Raw genomic sequence first — 19,314 nt, forward strand, 5'->3', positions numbered from 1 at the left:
ACAACCAGGATGTTGACATTTATACCATCAAGACATGCAACACTTCCAGCACCCCAAGGATCTCTCATGTTGCTTCTTTATGGCCACATCCATGCCCCCATCTTAACCACTAACAATCACTAATCTGTTCTCCATCTCTATAATTTTGTCATTTCGAGAATATTATAGTGCTCACTTCAGCAGCACATATACTAAAATTGGAATGATACAGAGAAGATTAGCATGCGTAAAAAAGACACATGTTCCTATAGCGTTCCATATTTTTTTTAAAAAAAGAACGTTATATATCTTGCCATTTGCAATGACATAGATAGAGCTAGAGAGTATTACGCTAAGTGAACTAGGCCACAGAAAGACAAATACCATATGATTTCACTCATATGAGGAATTTAAGAAACAAAACAAACAAAAGGAAAAAGAAAGACAAACCAGGAAACAGACTCTTAGCTATAGAGAACACCCTGATGGTTATCAGAGGGGAGGTGGGTGGGGGATGGGTGAAATAAGTGATGGGGATTAAGGAGGGCACTTGTGATGAGCACTGGGTGTTGTATGAAAGTACTGAATCACTACATTGTACACCCGAGAATAATATTACACTGTATGTTAACTAACTGGAATTTAAATAAAATCTTTAAAAAATAAACATGAATATTATATAAATGGATTCATACAGTATGTAATACTTTAGGTTTGGATTTTTTCCACTTAGTATAATTCTCTGCAGATGCATCCAAGCTGTGTGTATATCCATGGCTGGTACTTCATTGGATGGGTGTACCAGTTTGTCTAACTATTCACTTGTTGAAGGACATCCAGGACATTTCCAGTTTTGATCTATTGTGAATATTAATCTATTTTGAATCTGAGCTATTGTGAATAAAGTTGCTGTGGGCATTCATGGACCGGTTTTTGTGTAAATGTAAATTTTCATTTCTCTGGGATAAAGGCCCAAAAGTGCAACTGCTAGGTTGTATGGTAGTTTGTGTTTTTTGATTGATGGGTCCATTTCATCTAAGTTGTCAGATTTATATGTACAGAATTATTTGTAGTATTCTTATCCTTTTAATACTTGCAGGGTCCCCTGTTTCATTCCTGATAATGTGTGTCTTCTCTCTTTTTTCTTTGTCAAGCCAACTAGAGCTTGGTCAATTTTTAACTTTTTAAAGAATCAGCTCTTTACTTCATTGATTTTTCCCCTGTTCTTTTTGTTTCTACTTCATTGATTTCTGCTCATTATTATTTATTTCCTTCTGCTTGTTTTAGACTTAGTTTGCTCTTCTTTAATTAGGGTCTTGAGGCGGAACATAGGTCATAGATTAAGACTTTCTTGTTTCCTACTGTATTCACTTACTGGTATACATTTCCCTCTCAGCATGACTTTAGCTGTGTCCCACAATTTTTTCTAAACATACATGCACTTTCATTTTCATTTGGTTAACTGGTTTTTTTTTCACATTTTCCTTAAAATGTCCTCTTTGACCTTGGATTATCTAGACATGTATTGTTTTGTTTCCAAGTGTTTGGATTGTCCTGTTTTCTTCTTTTTTTAAATTATTTTTAAAATTCCTTATTTAAATTCAATTCAGTTAACATATACTGTATTATTAGTTTCAGAGGTAGAATTTAGTGATTCATCAGTTGCATATAACACCCAGTGCTCATTACATCAAGTGCCTCCTTAATGCCCATCACCCAGTTACCCCCTCGCCCCACTCACCTCCCCTCCAGCAACTCTCAGTTTGTTTCCTAGAATTAAGTGTCTCTTATGGTTTTTCTCCCTATTTCATATTATTTTATTTCTCCTTGCCTTCCCCTATGTTCATCTGTTTTGTTTCTTAAATTCCGCAATGAGTGAAATCATATATTTGTCTTTCTCTGACTGACTTATTTAGCTTAGCATAATACTCCCTAGTTCCATCCACGTCATTGCAAATGCCAAGATTTCTTTCTTTTTGATGGCTGAGTAATATTCCATTGTTTATATATATCACTTCTTCTTTATTGATCCACCTATTGATGGACCTCTCACCTCTTTCCATAGTTTGGCTATTGTGGACATTGCTGCTCTAAACATTGGGAGGCAGGTGCCCCTTCAGATCACTACATTTGTATCTTTGGGTTATATACCTAATAGTGCAATTGCTGGGTCATAGAGTAGCTCTATTTTTAACGTCTTGAGGAATCTCCATACTGTTTTTCAGAGTGTCTGTACCAGTTTGCATTCCCACCAAGATTGTAAGAGGATTCCCCTTTCTCCTCATCCTCACCAACATCAGTTGTTTCCTGACACTAGTTTTAGCCATTCTGATGGGTGTGAGGTGGTATCTCATTGTGGTTCTGATTTGTATTTCCCTGATGCCGAGTGATGTTGAGCATTTTTTCATGGGTCTGTTGGCCATTTGTATGTCTCCTTTGGAGAAATGTCTGTTCATGCCTTCTGCCCACTTCTTGATTGGATTTATTGTTTTGGGGGTGTTCAGTTTGATAAATTCTTTACAGATGTTGAGTACTAGCCCTTTATCTGATATGTCATTTGAAAATATCTTCTCCCATTCTTCAGGTTGTCTTTTAGTTTCGTAGACTCTTTTCTTTGCTGTGCAAAAGCATTTTATCTTGATGAAGTCCCAATAGCTCATTTTTGCTTTTGTTTCCCTTACCTTTGGAGACGTGTCTAGCAAGAAGTTGCTGCAGCTGAGGTAAAAAAGGTTGCTGCCTGTGTTCTTCTCTAGGATTTTGATGTTTTTTTGTCTCACATTTAGGTCTTTCATCCATTTTGAGTCTATTTTTTTCTGTATGTGTAAGAAAGTGGTCCAGTTTCATTCTTCTACATGTGGCTGTCCAATTTTCCCAGAACCATTTGTTGAAGAGACTGTCTTTTTTTCCCAGTGGATATTCTTTCCTGCTTTGTTGAAGGTTAGCTGACCATAGAGTTGAGGGTCCATTTCTGGGTTTTCTATTCTGTTTCATTGGTCTATGTATCTGTTTTTGTGCCAGTGCCATACTGTCTTGATGATTACAGCTTTGTAATACAGCTTAAAGTCTAGAATTGTGATGCCTCCAGCTTTGGTTTTCTTTTTCAGGATTGTTTTGGCTATTTGGGGTCTTTTCTGGTTCCATACAAATTTTAGGATTATTTTTTTCTAGCCCTGTGAAAAACGTTAATGGTATTTTGATAGGGATTGCATTGAATGTGCAGCATAGACATTTTAACAATATTTGTTCTTCCAATGCATGAGCATGGGATATTTTTCCATTTCTCTGTTCCTTCTTCAGTTTCTTTCATAAGTGCTCTATAGTTTTCAGAGTACATATCCTTTGCCTCTTTGGTTAGGTTTGAGATTTTCCAGCTATTTTTTTCTTATTGATTTTAGCTTACTTTCACCATGGTCTGAGAACATACTTTGTATGATTTCCATTTTTTAAAATTGTTAAGTTGCGTTTTATGGCCCAGACTTATTCTTATGATGTAAAAGTTTGATTCCCTGCTTTTATTTTTTTCAGAATTAGAATGGCTAGATCATATAATATAGTCTATGTTTAATTTTCTGAGTAATACACGGTTTTCTGTTGCAGTTGCATCATTTTACATTTCCATCAGCAATGCACAGGTATTCCAACTTCTCCACATTCTTGCCATGCTAATTATTTTTTGGTTTTTTGTTTTGTTTTTTAAGATTTTATTTATTTAACAGAGAGAGAATGAGAGAGGGAACACAAGCAGGGGAAGTGGGAGAGGAAGAAGCAGGCTTCCTGCTGAGCAGGGAGCCCCACGTGGGGCTCGATCCCAGGACCCTGGGATCATGACCTGAGCTGAAGGCAGACACGTAACAACTGAGCCACCCAGGTGCCACTATTTTCTGTTTTTTTTAAAATAGCCATCCTAATGGATGTGAAGTGGTATATTTTGTCTTTCCCTAATGGCTAAGGACATTGAATCATTTTTAATGTACTTACTGACCTCTGTACATCTTCTATGGAGAAATGTCTGTTCAAGTTTTTGCCCATTTTTATATTATTTTCCTTATTTTGTTGTTGGAGTGTATAAGTGCTTTGTGTATTCTGAAAATTAATCCTTTGTGAGATATATGATTTGTAAATATTTTCTCCTCTTCCATTGGTTGCTTTTTCACTCTGTTGATAGTGTCCTGTGATGTACAAAAGTTTTAAGTTTTGGTAGAAGTCCAATTTATTTTTTCTTTTGTTACCGGTGCTGTTAGTGTCACATCTAAGAAATCATTGCCAAATCCAATGTCATGTAACTTTCCTCCTATGTTTTCTTCTAAAAGTTTTCGTTTTCTAGCTCCTATACTTATGTCTTCGAACCATTTTGAGTTAATTTTTCTATATGGTATAAGGTACAGGTCCAGCTTCGCTCTTTTATGTGTGAATATTCAGTTTCCCAAAAACATTCATTGAAAAGACTGTCCTTTCTTGATACCTTCATCAAAAATCATTTAATCATTTATGTAAGAGTTTATTTCTGAGCTCTCTATTCTGTTCCATTGTTCTATATGTCTGTCTTTATGCCAGTACTGTTAGTTACTGTAGCTTTGTAGTAAGTTTTGAAATTAGGAAGTATGAGACCTCCAACTTTGTTCTTTTTTTTTTTTTAAGATTATTTTGGCTATTCAGAGTCCCTTGATATTTCATAGGAATTTTAGTATAGGTTTTTCTATTTCTTCAGAAAGGACACTGGGTTTTGATAGGAATTGCATTGTATCTGGAGATCATTTTAGGTGGTATTGTCATCTTAGTAATATTCAGTTTTCTAGTCTATGAACGTGGGATGTCATTCATTGTCACCTTCTTTAATTTCTTTCAGCAATATTACATAGTTTTCAGTGTACTGGTCTTTTACCCCCTTGATCAAGTTTATTCCTAAGTATTTTAATTTTTCTTGCTATTGTAAAGTTTCCTTAGTTTTGTTTTGGATTTTTCAATATTAGTGCATAGAAATGCAACTGAATTTTGTGTGTTAATTTTGTGTTCCACAAAAAAAAATTTTTTTTGCTGAATTGCTAATTTATGAGCTTTAACACTGTGTGTGTGTGTGTGTGTGTGTGTGTGTGTGTGTATTTGGGATATAAAGTCATGTTATATGTAAACAAAGATAATTTTATTTCTCCCTTTTCAATATTATTGCCTTTTTTTTTCTTCTTGCCTATTTGCTCTTGCAAGGACTTCCAGGACTACACTGAATAGAAGATGTAGAAAGTGGGAATCCCTGTTTTGTTCCTATCGTGGGGGAAATACTTTGATCACTGAGTATGATGTTAGCTGTGGTTTTTCATATCATATTGAAGAAGTTTTCTTCTACTGCTGGTTTATTGAGTTTGTTTTATTTTAGTGAAGAAAGGGTGTTGAATTTTGTCAAATACTTTTTCTGCATCAGTTGAGATGATCATATGTTCTTTCTCCTTCATTCTAGTAATTGATTTTATTGAATCAGTTTTCACTTGTTTAACAATTATCACATTCTGGGAATAAATTTCATTTGGTCATGATACATAATCTTTTTAATATGCTGCTGAATTCAATTGGCTAGTATTTTATCAAAGGTTTTTACAACAATATTTATAAGAAATATTGGTCTGTAGTTTTCTTCTATTTTCTGTGTAGTTTGGGTGTCAGGGTACTCCTGGCTTCACAGAATGAGTTAGGATGTGTTTCCCCCTCTTCAATATTTTGAAAAGTTTGAAAAGGATTTGTGTTCATTTTTCTTTAAATGTTTGGTACTATTCACCAGTAAAGCCATTTGGTCCTAGCTTTTTGTTGTTGTTGAAGGTTTTGACTACTGATTTAATCTCTTTACTAGTTATAGGTCTATTCAGATCTTTTATCTTTTCATGATTCAGTTTTGGCACATTATGTGTTTCTAGGAATTTGTCCACTTCATTTAAGTTAACCAATATGTTGGCATAAAAATGTTCATCACATTCTTTTTATATCTGTAACCTCAGTAGAATTGTTTTTGTTTTTATTTCTGATTTTAGTAATATGAGTCTTCTTCCTTCTGCCAGTTTTGGGTTTATTTTTTTTTTAAAGATTTTATTTATTTATTCGACAGAGATAGAGACAGCCAGCGAGAGAGGGAACACAAGCAGGGGGAGTGGGAGAGGAAGAAGCAGGCTCATAGCGGAGGAGCCTGATGTGGGGCTCGATCCCATAACGCCAGGATCACGCCCTGAGCCAAAGGCAGACGCTTAACCGCTGTGCCACCCAGGCGCCCCCAGTTTTGGGTTTAATTTGCTTTTCTTTTCCTTTGCTTTCACTATATATAATAGATTTTGGTATTTTGTGTTTTTGCTTTCATTTGTCTCAATGTGCAAATCTTCCTCAACTTACAATGGGGTTATATCCCAATAAACCTGTCATAAGTTGAAAGTATCATAATTGAAATGGGAGAAGATATTTGCAAATGACCTATTCAATAAAGGGTTAGTATCCAAAATATATAAGGAACTTTAAAAATTCAACACCCAAAAACCAAATAATCCAATTAAGAAATGGGCATGAACAGACATTTTTCCAAAGAAAACATACAGATGACTAACAGATACATGAAAAGATACTCAGTATCACTTATCATCGGGGAAATACAAATCAGAACTACAATGAGATCACCTCACATCTGTCTGAATGGCTAAAATCAACAACACAAGAAACCACAGGTGTTGGCCAGGATGCGACAAAAGAAGAATCCTCTTGCATAATTGGTACAAATACAAAATGGTGCAGCTACTATGAAAAACAGTATGGAGGTTCCTCAAAACGTTAAAAATAGAACTACCTTGTGATCCAGAAATCATACTACTGGGTGTTTAGCCAAAGAACCCAAGAACACTAATTCAAAGGGATACATGCACCCCTATGTTTATCGCAGCATTATTTACAATAGCCAAGATATGGAAGCAGCCCAAGTGTCCATTGATTGATGAATGGATAAAGATGATATGAGATATATACGTATATGTACACACACACATACACACACACACTGGAATATTATTCAGCCACAAAAAAGAATGTAATCTTGCCATTTGCAACAACATGGATGGAGTTAGGGAGTATAATGCTAAATGAAATAAGTCAGTCAGAGAAAGACAAATACCATATGATTTCACTCAAATGTAGAATTCAAGAAACAAGCAGGGGATGGGGGCAAGATGGTGGAGGAGTAGGGGACTCCATTTCAACCCATCACCTGAATTTAGCTGGATATTTACCAAACCATTCTGAACACCCACGAAATCAATCTGAGATGTAAGAATATATATCTGAATCTCTACAGGCAGAAAAACTCCACTGGTCACGAGGTAGGAAGGGGGAGGAGTCATGAATCTGTGGACAGATATCAGAAGATAAGCAGAAGGGGGAGGGAACCTCCATAAGCTGGCCCCTGGAAAGTATTATAACACTAGAGAGCAAAAGTGTCAGCCAGGGGACCAAGCGAAAACTCGCAAAGCAGTAGCAGTTAGGAAGAGCTCTAGAGCAATGCTCAAACAGGATCCAGGAGCTGCAAGAACATGTGCACGAACCCAGGATGGCTCATGGTTTTAGAAGCGCAAAGGCCAAAGACAAGTCTGGGCTCCCGGGTGGACTGCTGAGAAGGTCTCTGCTGGTGTACACCATTCATGAGAGGCTGTGGTTTTCAGCAGCACATACAGAAATGGAGACTGTGTGTTCTGGAGGGTTCAGAGAAGAGCAGACTATGATTTCTCTGCTCCGTGACAGAGGTCAGGGTGTGGCCAATTTTTGCTCTGACCCTCAGAAAAAGTATGGAAAGCTTCCAGAGAACAAGAGTTCAAAAAACCAATTTTCAAGGAGCCCAGCCCCCCTGACAGGGGGCAAGGGAACTCTGCCAAAGCAGGGTTGCCTGAGAAACAGTGCAGCAGGCCCCTCTGCCAGAGACAGGCTGAAAGAACAAGAGGACGATGACCCTAGGGTACCCATGAAACTGTAAAACTCCAACACCAGGGGAAAATAGTTTATTGAGCTCCAGGCATTGCCTTATGGCTTGTGTATTTTTCAGGTACAACTCTTTTTTTCTTTTTATTCTTTCTCTTATGCTTCTTTGTTTTTTCTCTTTACCTATCTCTCATTTCAACTAGATATTTAATATATCATATTTCATAATAGCTCTTTAACTTGTACTTTTTCACACCTATATTTTTAATATAGATATATGCTTCGATGTAGTCCTTTTTTCCCTATTCAATATTACCTTTATATATATTCCAGTTTTACTTTCCCTGTAACTCTGGGAAGTAATGTCCTTTAACAGAACAAAATACACCCAGGAAGAACTGAAACACCCTACTTTGACCACACTGAGAGATTATAGCCCCCCTCCCCTCAATTAAAAAATAATTTTAATTTTTTTAAGTTTTTAAATTTTATAAATTTTATTCTTGGGTTTCATTTTGGCTTTGTTTTTTTTTTTTTTTTGGTGGTGGCTTCAGACCACTCTGGATTTTCCTAGGGTCCATCTTGCCTGGGTCATGATTGATATTTTGGACTCTGTACATTTCCTCAACAGAATGAATAAGAGGAGGAACTCTCAACAAAGAAAAGAACCAGAGGCAATGTCCTCTGCCACAGATCTAATGGATATGGATATAAGCAAGATGTCAGAGATAGACTTCAGGGTAGCAACTATGAAGTCATTAGCTAGGCTTGAGAAAACCATTAGTGGCAATATAGAATCCCTAAGGGCAGAAATGAGAGCTAATCAGGCTGAACTTTAAAATGCTATGAATGAGATGCCGTCCAAAATGGATATTCTAACAGCTAGGGTAAATGAGGCAGAAGAACAAATTAGTGATCTAGAAAATAAGCTGATAGGAAGGAAGCGGAGGAGGCTAAGGATGAACAACTAGAAGCCCATGAGATTAGAACTAGATCAATGATGCCATGAAACATTCTATCAGAATTATTGGGATCCCTGAGGGGGTGGAGAGAGAGAGGACTAGAAGATATATTTGAGCAAATCATAGCTGAGAACTTCCCTAACCTGGGGAAGAAAACAAGCATTCATGTTCAAGAGGCAGAGGGGACCCAGCCCAAGATCAATAAAAATAGACCAACATCCTGGCATATAATAGTAAAACTTGCTAATCTAAGAGTCAAGGAAGCTATCCTGAGAGCAGCTAGGGGGAAGAGATTTCTTATGTATGGAGGGAGGAACATCAGAATAAGGTCAGACCTGTCCGCAGAAGCGAGAAAGGGCTGGCGAGACATATTCAGGGTATTAAATGAGAGGAACATGAAGCCAAGAATACTTTATCCAGCAAGGCTGTCATTCAGAATGGATGGAGAGACAGAGCTTCCAGGACTGGCAAAAACAAAGAATATGTGACCACCAAGCTGGCCCTGCAAGAAATATTAAGTGGGATTCTATAAAAAAAGGAAGACCCCAAGAGTTATATAGACCAGAAATTTACAGAGACAATCTATAGAAACAGGGACTTTGCAGGCAATATGCTGGCACTAAATTCGTATCTTTCAATAGTTACTCTCAATGTGAATGGCCTAAATACTCTCTGTTGAAATGGCACAGCATTTCAGATTACATAAAAAGACAGGACCAATCCATATGCTGTCTAAAAGAGACTCATTTTGAACTTAAAGATACATCCACCTAAAAGTGAAGCAATGGAGAACCATTTTTCATGCCAACAGACTTCAAAAGAAGGCTGGGGTAGCAATTCTCAGATCAGATGAATTAGATTTTAAGCTAAAGACTGTAGTTAGAGATACAGAAGGACACATTTAAGACATTCTTAAAGGGTCTATCCAACAAGAGGATCTAACAATTATAAATATCTTTGCCCCCAACATAGGAACAGCCAACTACATAAGCCAACTGTTAACCAAAATAAAGAGACATATAGATAATAATATGTTAATAGTAGGGGACTGCAACACTCCACTCTCAGCAATAGACAGATCACCTAAGCAGAAAATCAACAAAGAAACAAGAGCTTTGAATGACACACTGGACCAGATGGACCTCATAAATATATACAGAACACTCCACCCTAAAACAGCAGAATACTCATTCTTCTCAAACACACATGGAACTTTCTCCAGAATAGACCACATACTGGGTGACAAATCAGGTCTCAACCAATACCAAAAGGTTGAGATTATTCTCTGCATATTCTCAGACCACAATGCTTTGAAACTGGAACTCAATCACAAGAAAAAATTTGGAAGAAACTCAAAGACTTGGAAGCTAAGAACCATCCTGCTTAAGAATGTTTGGGTCAGCCAGAAAATTAAAAAAGAACTTAAACAATTTATGGAAACCAATGAGAATGAAAACACATCAGTCCAAAACCTATGGGATACTGCAAAGGCTGTCCAAGGGGGGAAATACATAGCCATTCAAGCCTCTCTCAAAAAAAATAGAAAAATCCCAAATGCACAAGCTAACCTTACACCTAAAGGAGCTGGAAAAAGAACAGCAAATAAAACCTAAACCAAGCAGGAGAAGAGAAATAATAAAGATTAGAGCAAAGATTAATGAAATAGAAACCAGAAAAACAGTGGAACAGATCGACAAAACTAGAAACTGGTTTTTTGAAAGAATTAATAAGATTGATAAACCTCTGGCCACATTTATACAAAAGAAAAGGGAAAGGACCCAAATCAATAAAATCATGAATGAAAAGGAAGAGATCATCACTGACACCAAGGAAATAGAAACAATTATTAGAAATTATTACCAGTGACAATATGCCAACAAATTAAGCAAGCTGGAAGAAATGGATGCCTTCCTGGAAACTTACAAAATACCAAGACTGAAACGAAGAAATAGACAATCTCAAAAGACCAATAACCTGTAACAAAATTGAAGCAGTAATCAAAAACCTCCCAAAAAACAAGAATCCAGGGACAGATGGATTCCCAGGGGACTTCTATCAAACATTTAAAGAAGAAATCATACCTATTCTACTGAAGCTATTTCAAAAAGAAGAAGGAAGGAAGGAAGGAAGGAAGGAAGGAAGGAAGGAAGGAAAGAAGGAAGGAAGGAAGGAAGGAAGGAAGGAAGGAAGGGTGGAAGGAAGGAAGGAAGGAAAGGAAGGAAGGAAGGAAGGAAGGAAGGAAGGAAGGAAGGAAGGAAGGAAGAAAGAAAGAAAGAAAGAAAGAAAGAAAGAAAGAAAGAAAGAAAGAAAACTTCCAGACTTGTTCGATGAGGCCAGCATTACCCTGATCCCAAAACCAAAGACCCCATCAAAAAAGAGAATTACAGACCAATATCCCTGATGAATATGGATGCCAATTTCTCAACAAGATCCTAGCCAATAGGATCCAACAGTACATTAAAAGGATTATCCATCACGACCAGGTGGGTTTTATTCCTGGGATGCAAGGCTGGTTCAACATTCAGAAATCAATCAACGTCATAGAGCACATTAATAAAAGAAAAGACAAGAACCATATGATCCTCTCAATAGAGCAGAAAAAGCATTTGACAAAATACAGCATCCTCTCCTGATTAAAACCCTTCAGAGTGTAGGGATAGAGGGAACATTCCTCAATATCATAAAAACCATCTAAGAAAAGCCCACAGCAAATATCATTCTCAATGGGGAAAAGCTGGAAGCCTTTCCCTTAAGATCAGGAACAGGACAAGGATGCCCACTCTCGCCATTATTATTCAACATAGTACTAAAAGTCCTTGCAACAGCAATCAGACAACAAAAAGGGTTAACAGGTATCCAAATTGGCAAAGAATAAGTCGAACTGTCTCTCTTTGCAGATGACATGATACTCTATATGGAAAACCCAAAAGACTCCACCCCCAAACTACTAGAAGTTATAGAGCAATTCAGTAATGTGGCGGGATACAAAATCAATGCACAGAAATCAGTTGCATTTCTATATACGAACAATGAGACTGAAGAAAGAAATTAGGGAATCCATTCCATTTTACAATAGCACCAAAAGTCATATGTTATCTCGGAATTAACTTAACCAGAGAGGTAAAAGTTCTGTATTCTAGAAACTACAAATCACTCTTGAAAGACATTGAAGAAGACACAAAAAGATGGAAAAACATTCCATGCTCATGGATCGGAAGAATTAATATAGTTAAAATGTCTATGCTACCAAGATTTTCCTTTCTAACTCACCATCAACTCCCCCCAATGCCAATATTGTCCTAATTTTTGGCAATTTCAATATCCTTCAAGACAATCCTTTGTGTCAAACTCTGTGTTTATTGCTTTAAAAAAACTATCTTATTTGACCTTCACAACTCATTTCTCAAAGGAGGAAAATGAGAATTGGAGCAAGGAAGCAATTTGCCTAATTTTCCACAGGTGTTTAGTGAAGCTAAGCTGCTCATGTCATAAAGCCTATGCTCTTGACTGCTATGCTGTGTTGCCTTCCACTGGTAGAACATGTAGCTTTTCTCGGAAGGAGCTGAGAACAACTAACACAAATGAAAGGGGGTGGGGGTTTGGGGGTTTTCTTTCACTTCTATCACTGTTCCTGGTCTGCTTTCATATCTCTGATTCAAGCTATTGCCTTCCATTGTTAGTAATTCTTTGAATTATGCAGAAACTTGTTGGCATAAAGGACTCTGTAATCTAAGGCAGGACTAGTTTTGCAGGCAGATAAACATAGGTACAAATTCCAGTTTCACAATCAATGTTTCACAATTTCTGGATAAACTTGGAAAAGTATATATTCTTCTTCCAAAGCCTTAGTTTCTGAGGCAACAGAGAGTTGTGCTGAAGAGCACAGGTTGTGGGACCTAGCCAATGAAGATTCAAATCCTAGATGTACCACCAGCCATGACCTTGAACAAGTTAGTAAGTCTCAGGTTTCTCTTTTTCCAAAAGGCTGCTCAGGTAGTTATGAGGAGTAAATGTGAGAGTGTATTTAAAGCCTAAGAAACTCTGCACACGTATGTGCTCAATCTTACCTGATAGGCTACGAGGATTAGATAAGTTAATGTATCCAAGTAACTAATTCTTGGAAAATTCTAGTTTCCTCCCTCATTCCTTCTCTCCCTATCTCACTCCCCACTGACCTCACCCATATATACTATACTTTGGCAACACCCAACTATTCAGCATTGCTCAATATACCTTTGTACCTTTGTCTGAGCTGGATCCTCTACCTGAAAATTCCTTCCATTCCTATGCTGCCTCACCTGAGCATCTTTTAATGCCCAACTCAAAAACCACTTTCTCTCTTATGTGTTCCCAAGATGCCCAAAAGGTTACCATGCACCTATTGCCAGATTAGTGTTTATGCTTCTGCTGTGAACACTTAATACATTCGTTGTTAACAGTCTGTGAGCTCCCTGAGAATGGGAACATGTTTTATTTCTCTTTGTATCATTAGTCCCAGTCCCATGTATATTTCCTGGCACCTACTAAATTCTCTTCAATTCAAATGAAACACAAAGGAATGAAAACAGTATTGAGTCAATTGAGAAGGGCACGTATTGCATGGTGCACTTGGTGTTATACGCAAATAATGAATTGTGGAACTTTACATAAAAAACCAGGGATGTACTGTATGGTGACTAACATAATATAATAAAAAATATTATTATAAAAAAATAGGCCCTAAGCAATCTTTGCACATATTTACTGGGTAATCCAAAAATAATCCATCTCATTTCTCAGAGTTGGAGTTGCAGCAAACAACCTTGAGAGATGGAGTAATGTCTCCTTCCAGGATAAAGAGCAGGCTTGGTATAAAGGAAGTGACTGCCCATGCTCAGTGATCCTCAGTTGTGACACAAATTCACTGCCTGCAAAGTACCCACCTGGGCTGTCTGTATTGACTCCATAGGATTTTAGGGGCAAGAATCCCACAGACATCATGCTGTTCCAGCTTGCTGTGCCATGAGTAATGAAGTCCTTTGACTCTGAGCCAGGAGTTTCATGTCTTCTTCCAGAATCCATGAGAGAGTAATAGGTTAATTTATATCTCAAGGGTCAGCAAACTATGGCCTGTGGGCCAAATCTAGCACATGATCTGTTTTCTACATCCTACAAGCTAAGAATGGCTTTTATATTTGTAAAAGTTTATTTAAAAAATGAAGAACATGTGACAGAGACCTTATGCTGTCCACAAGGCCTAAAAATATTTACAGTCTCCCTCATAAAAGGAAATATTTGCCAGCCCCCGTATTATCTTATAAGGAGGGTAAAATTAAATCTGAGTTTCTGAACAGTTCCATTCTTCAGTCAATTTCCTGAGAGTAGGAACATCATCTTCTCCCCCTGAGGCTCTCACAGCACCAGGCTCAGGGGTGATACACAAGACAACAAACACCACAGTGGTCTTTTCACAAAAAAAAATTGGTGCCTGGCACTGTTTCAGGAACTGGGGACACAGGGGTAACAAAACAATAAAAACTTCTAGCGCCATAGAACTGACATTCTAATGGGAGAGATAAATGATAAACAAGTATGTATTGGGTAAGGGCTATGGAGAAAATAAAGAAGACTAAAGGAGATGAAGAATTCCAAAGTTTAGGTGGGTGGCTGGGGTTGGGTGGGTGAAGCTGGCTACTATTTTGTACAAGGTATTCAGGGAGGGCCCCTCTGAGAAGATGGTATGATTTGGTAAGTCAGTGCCTATCTGGTAGTTAAAGTGTAGAGAACCATGACACTCTGGGGAAGTGAAATTAAAAGCACATCTCACTTCCATTTTCTAGCTCATGGTTTTCTGAACTAAGTACCCATTTGAGCTGGGCTCCATCCAAGAAACTCCCCACCTCCCCTCTTCCTGTGAGAGTTTCACTCCTACACACTTTCCTGGAAGCCTGAGGGCACAAATTTAGTGCAAGTTGTAGCTGACATGTGTTTTGCACTCTATCTCCACCAATGAGTTTGTCCTTAAAATCCTACTTTGGCACTAAAAGCCCTCAAATTAGGAATCACTGTACTTGGACTTTGATTTATTTTATTCTACCAAATACATACTAATTCTGTGCTCCAAAACCCATGAGTGATATATTAATCATATCTAAAGATTAGAAATAAAATACATATATATTTAAGAGCCACTGAACTTTAACTTTGGTAAAAAGTATGATGACCTTGAAAGGACGCAGGCATTGGAATCATTCGGAGTTGGGTCCAAGTCTCTCCTTCATCCCTTGTTAGCTGGGCAACAGACCTCAGGCAAGTTGCATTAACTCTCTTAGGTTAGTTTCCACATTTATAAAGGGGACCCAATAATACCTACCTCTTTTTAAAAAAGATAACAAATGCAGAGCACCAAGCACATAGTAAGCCACACCATAAATGTTCTATAAGGTTATCTTAATTGTCAGGTAGTACATGAATCCTTTACTCACTCAGTAGGCATTCACTTATTGTTCCTATTTCTTGTCAGGTATGTCAAATGAGGGGGCTCCTCCCATCAACAAAATTATCTGTGCTCTCAAGAAGACTACAGAGTAGTAGGTAAGACAGCCAAGTAAATAAGCAAAGATGATATAGCATGATATGTAATAAAGGGAATCACCAGTGGAACAAGAGTGCATCAAATAAGGCTTCCCAGTATGAACAGCCTAACTAACTCCTAAAGTAGGCTTCTCAGCCAGAGACGAAGTAGACATTCCAGACAGAGGTTACATATCATGAGAAAGGCTGGAAGAATATGTAGTTTAGGAAAGCTGAATAATAGGAGTTACAGGGAAGAGGCAGAGTGCTAAGTAAGAGAGAACTGAATCAGTGCTAAAGGCCCTTGATTGCCATGCTTAAGGCATTCAGACTGATCCTAAAGACAGCAAGAGAAGAAACTCTGGCTTCCATATGGAGATGCAATTAGAGCGAGGAAAGACTGGAGATACAATGAGTTAGAAGGCTGACTAGCCTGGCCCCTGCCTGGGCCCACTAGATCCAGATCACGAAGGTGGAGGAGAGTGTGGCCAGCAAATGCTGCCAACTGGCAGTCAGGCAGTTGCATGACTCCAAGATCAAGCGCCCCCTGCCCCACCAGGTCCTGTGTCACCAGCACAAGCCACACTTCACCACAAAAAGGCCCAGCACCTTCTTTTAGATACAGAGTCTCCCTGTCCCCAGGTCTGCCCAAATAAAGTCCTGGTGGGGGTGGAAATGGAGGGAAGAAGGTTGCCTAGAAGTAGATTTTAAAGTTGGAGGGATAGAAATGAGATTGCGACTGACTTCCTGTGGAATAGGTTAGTCTAGTGTGCAGGAGGCAGACAGATGTAGAAGAGTGAGATCTGGGTTGGAGACAGATTTGGGAGCCATTAATATGTAGATAAGTCCATGTGAATGAGATAATCTAGTCTTTGTGTATAGAATGAGAAGAGGGCTAATGGAGGAGTCCTAAGAGACACTTACATAAGATGAAGAGGGGAAAAAGAGCCCATGAAAAAAAAACAGCATAAACCAGGAACTAGGGACAATAAAATTCAGAGCATTTTATAATTTTTAAGTAATATTTCAGGTAAGCGATATCAATCAGCATAATAGCAAACTAGAAAGCTCTAAGATTTTGTTCCCTTACAAAAACTGGATTTAAATAAACCAACCAGAAGTTGCCTGAACCAATTTCTTAGGAATTCTAGGAAACAATCAAGAGTTTACAGTATTCAAGTAAATCAAGCAATCAAGGAGAACCCATCTTTAAAATTGTAGGCAAGTTTTGTGGTATTTTTACCGACCCCTGCCCCACTCCTAACCTAGTGTAGTGGCACTGTTGTTCTTGAGTAGTGGCAACCCAGTTCTCAGTTCCTTCACTTGAAGAGCAGATCTTATCTGCAGCTTATTGTCTGTTCTAACCTGTCTTGGGGGGTACCTGAAGGATTGATTTACCCATTCCTGTTTGCATAACTCAGAATGCAAGCAGGAAAAGTGGCAGACACTGCTCTAAAAAGCTACAGGTGGAATTCAAACTCAAAGGTGCCTGGGGCAAGAGATTCTAGGTGGAGATATATAGTAGACCATCTAAGGTCTGAAGGAAAAGCTAGGATGAAGTACTTAGGGAAATGAGGAAATTCAAAAGAAACTGTAGATGCAGGGGAACTTAGAAAGCCATGCATACCCAGGTATGCACACAGAAAAGACCTGAGAAGACCTTAAACTTTAACCTTGAGCTATCCCCAGTCTTGGATCAAGTTTGGCTAATTGGTGAAGGACCACACCAGCACAGAGCCAGTCTGCAAAGACTATGAGAGGTGATTGTTCTTTCTTTTCTGTTTGTTTTCATTTTTGATGGTTTTGTTTGTTTGCCTATTTTCACTTTTGGCATTCAAGGATATCTCTGTCAAAACATTAAATGAAGGTAACGGGGATTAAGGAGTGCACTTGTCATGATGAGCACTGGGTGATGTATGGAATTTCTGAACAACTATATTGTATTCCTGAAACTACTATAACACTGTATGTTAACTACACTGGAATTAAAATTTTAAAAATTAAAAAAAAACATTAAGAGAACACAAGCTAAAAGAATAGAGACTTCATAAGCACATATGACTTTCAAAAGTAGTTTGGAAAAGTCTCAAAAGGAAAAAAAAAAGCAAACCATGAGAAAAGGCAGAAATAAGATTTCCAGAATTACTGCATTATAATAACCAAATGTCCAATTTTGACCCAGAATCATAAGGCATACATAAAAACCGGTTCATTCAAAGGAACAAAATAAATTGAAAGAAACTACTCCTGAGGAAGCCCAGACATCAATTTTACCAGACAAAGATTCTAAAACAAAAGCCTTAAATATGCTCTGAGATAAGGGAAAACACGGATAAAGAAACAAAGGAAATCAGGAAAGCAATATATAAACAAAAAGAGAATATCAATAAAGAAATAGAAATTGCAAAAATGATCCAAGCAAAATTATGGAGGTGAAAAATACAATAACTGAAATAAAAAATTCACAAGAGAAGTTGACCTGCACAGTTAAGCAGACAGAAGAAAGAATCAGTGAACATAAAGATAGGATACTTGAAATTATCAAGTATTAAGAGCAGAAACAAAAAATAATTAAGAAAAAATAAACAGAGCCTACAGGATGTATGGGACACCATCATTGTGGGTCAACACACACATTTTGGGAGTCCCAGGAGGAGAATACAGAGAGAAAGGGGCAGAAAGATTATTTGAAAAAATAATCGCCCAAACTTTCCAAATTTGATGAAGTATCTGAATCTATAAATCTTAAAAGCTCAGTAAACTCCAAGTAGTTTAAACTTAGAGACCCACACCAAGACAAATTATAATCAAATTGTTGAAAGCCAAATACAAAGAATCTTGAACCCAGCAAGGAAGAAGTGATTTATCATGTACCAGAGATTCTTAATAAGATTATCAGCCATTTATAATCAGAGACCCTGGACAAGAGACAGTGAAATGACATATTTAAAGCGTTGAAAGAAAAATACTATAAATGTATTATTTTATATATGCCAAAATTGACCTTCACAAATAAGGGACAAATTAGGCATACCTATATAAAAAAATTGATGGACTTCAATACTGCTGGATCTACCCTACAGAAATGATCAACAGAATTCTTCAGGTTAAAATAAGAGAACACTATACATAAACTCAAAGCCATATGAAGATATAAAGATCTCCAGTAAACATAAACATATGAATAAATGTAGAAGCCAGTATTATTACAATCTTAGTTTGTAACTTGAATTTTAATTTTCTAAAGGTTTAAATTTTCTGAAGGTTTAAAAGACAAAAGCATAAAATAGTTAAAGTATATATTACTGGCCACACGATGTGTAAATATGTAATTTGTGACAATACAACATAAAGAGGGTGGAAGGAGTACAGCTGGAGTCAGTTCAAATTAGATAATTTTAACTGTAAGGTATTATATGTAATCTTCATTTAGCCATACAGAAAATTTCCAGAGAATAGCCACAAATGGAAATGAAAAGGGAATCAAAACGTGTCACTATTAAAAAAAAAAAGCAATTAAACACAAAAAAGACAGCAATGAAGGAAATGAAAAAAGTTGTAAGACATAGAAAAAAATGGCGAAAGTAAGTCTCTCCTTGTCAGGAATTCAAATATAATGGCTTAGACTTTCCAATCAAAAGGCACTGAATGGCAAAATTGATTTTTAAAAAACACCTTAGGACTGCCTTTGCAGTATCCCATAGGTTTTGGACCATTGTGTTTTCATTCTCGTTGGTCTCCATAAATTGTTTAAATTGATTTTTTATTTCCTGGTTTATTGAATCATTCCTGAGAAGGATGGTTCTTAGTCTCCAAGTGTTTGAGTTTCTTCCAAATTTTTCCTTGTGGTTGAGTTCCAATTTCAGAGCGTTGTGGTCTGAGAATATGC

The 19,314-nt window shown here is 37.4% G+C and overlaps 1 protein-coding gene and 1 pseudogene across 2 annotated transcripts in view; both read left to right on the top strand.

The window, feature by feature from the left end:
- ARHGEF4 (Rho guanine nucleotide exchange factor 4) overlaps nucleotides 1-19,314 on the top strand; it is a 256,867-nt gene that overhangs the window by 25,390 nt on the left and 212,163 nt on the right. The gene's annotated exons all lie outside the window — the stretch shown is intronic.
- On the top strand, nucleotides 168-268 carry LOC113251595 (U6 spliceosomal RNA; annotated as a pseudogene).

The sequence above is a fragment of the Ursus arctos genome, unplaced genomic scaffold (assembly GCF_023065955.2).
Source record: "Ursus arctos isolate Adak ecotype North America unplaced genomic scaffold, UrsArc2.0 scaffold_10, whole genome shotgun sequence".
Lineage (NCBI taxonomy): Eukaryota > Metazoa > Chordata > Mammalia > Carnivora > Ursidae > Ursus > Ursus arctos.